The following is a 2503-nucleotide window of genomic DNA, read 5'->3' as shown; positions in this document are numbered from 1 at the left end:
CGCTACTCGACGACACCCTGAAGCTCATACATCCTGGACATGCAACTGATCCACCTGACAAGCCCTCGACACCTGTTGTAAAACTTCAGACATACCACCATGACAAACCGCCTTAACCCCTCCCGTTACAATCTTCTCACATGGAATGTGAGAGGCCTGGGAGACCCCCTCAAGCTCCGACACATCCTGGCATACGTAGACAGGCACAACGTGCATTGCGCCATGCTTCAGGAGACACATCTTGGCCCTTCCACTCCCACCTTGTTCGCAGCCTGCTGGGCTTCTTACCGCTGCTTCTCCTTGTACTCCATCTATGCACGCGGTACCTCCATCTTAATCAAATGCACTCTCCCTTACACACCCATTGACTCCTACGCCGACCCACTGGGCTGATACAGCATCTTGTGGGGTAGGCTAGCCTCCCAGTCTATCACATTTGCCACATGCTATGGCCCGAAAACGGACGACTCAGAGTTCTTTTGCGTTCTCTGGGGTAGAATCCTCGACACTGGTTCGACACACATAGCATGGGACGGAGATTTTAACGTCACCCTTGACCCTTCACTGGACCGCTTGCATCTGCAACCCCACCACTACTCTAATGTGCAGCGCCTCCTCACTCTCATCACTGCTGAATATGGCCTTGTCGATGCCTGGCGTAGCCTTTACCCACACGACAGAGCAGGCACTTGCTTTCTGCCGCCCACTCCTCCTGGCCGTGCATTGACAGCTGGCTTATATCCAGAGGACTAATGCCGTGGCTGACCCACACCTCCCATTCACCTACTCCGATCACTCACGCTTGCCTCCCTCATGAAGAGTCACCATACCTGTCCTAGCGGTTACCCCCGCATGCGTTACTTGACCCAGTGTTTAAGACTGAACTAGGGCAAGAAATAATTGACTTCTTCCCTCGCAATGAACACTCCGTCACACAATACTCCACCGTTTGGGAGGCTTTCAAAGTCACCGTTTGAGGAATCTGCATTGCTCAAGGGGCTGGGATCCTGAGGGACATACGCACCATGCTCCGCAAGTTGGAAACTGACCTCAAACACGCCGAAACACAGATGCAAACCACGCCCACCCCAGAGCGTCTAAGAGAACTGCTCACCCAATACCAAGAGACGGCAGACAGGGAATACAAATTTAGGGGAAAATACCACCAGGCCCGACGCTACAGAGAGGGGGAGAGGCCGGGCAAGGTGCTCGCAGCCCTTATTCGTTCACCCAGGTTTTCCAAAGCTGTTCTCGAAATCACTGACGAAAATGACAAATTGCACAGACACACTCCGGACATAGCCGCCACTTTCACTAGGTTTTACACCACTTTGTACTCATCGCACAGGACGCAGCCTGTTGATTTCACCCCCTTTTTCCAAGACACGGCGATTGGCTGGCTTGGAGACAACCTAAGGAAGTCGGGCCCTGATGGCTTCATGGCCGAATTTTATAAGACCTTCCACTCCATCCTACTTCCCATCCTTCCCGAGGTTTATGAGGAGGCCAGGGAGACAGGTATCCTCCATCAAACTATGCAGGAAGCACTTATAATCTCTTTGCTCAAACCGGGGAAACCGGCTGCACAATGCGACTCGCATAGGTCGCTTTCCCTGATTAACGTGGATGCTAAACATTTAGCTAAAATAATTGCAAACCGCCCCCTTATGACTGCTTTAGTTTTCCCTGACCAACCAGGGTTTGTGCCCGGTAGGGGAACCTCCCACAACCTCCGCACCCTCTTCGCCGTTCTTCACGGTATTGAACCAGACTCGAACGGAGTGACTGTCTTTCTCAACGCCACCAAAGCCTTTGATTCCCTGGAATGGGATTATTTAGCATTTGTGCTCGGACGTATGGGCTTCCCTGCTCCATTCCTGGCGTGAATTCACTTACTATACACCGGCCTGCAGGCCAGCACCTTGATCAATGGCGTCCGATCCTCCCCCTTCCCAATAGCCAGAGGCACCAGGCAGGGGTGCCCCCTGTCGCCTCTCCTCTTTTCCCTGGCGATCGAGCCTCTCGCTGCTAAAATCCGCCAGCACCACCGCGACCATGCCTTCATATACCCCAAGAGACAAATTCTAATCTCCCTATAGGCTGACGACCTCACCCTCTATCTTCAGGATCCGGGTGACAGTCTTAACCCAATTCTCCGGTTACTTATCCTCTTTGGACGCCTCTACGGGGTCAACATAAACTGGGGGAAGTCCCAGATCTTTCCCCTTGCAGACGCCACCCCCAGGATCGCACCAGATTACCCTGTCACGTGGTGCGAAGACACAGTCACCTATTTGGGTATAATCAAACAAAATCAAAGCTGCACCACTTATCCTATTATTTTTTATATACAGTTCAAAATATTCAGTTCGTATTGAGAAGATCGAATTGCTTCATTATCGAATCTTTTTTTACAAGCCACAGCCAACGCGTTTCGTTCTTAGACAGAACTTCTTCAGGGCTGTAATAAAAACAACACATATAACAATACACTCGTCAAAAG

This window comes from Triturus cristatus, chromosome 12 (assembly GCF_964204655.1).
Source record: "Triturus cristatus chromosome 12, aTriCri1.1, whole genome shotgun sequence".
Taxonomy (NCBI): Eukaryota; Metazoa; Chordata; class Amphibia; order Caudata; family Salamandridae; genus Triturus; species Triturus cristatus.
This window is presented reverse-complemented; position numbering follows the sequence as displayed.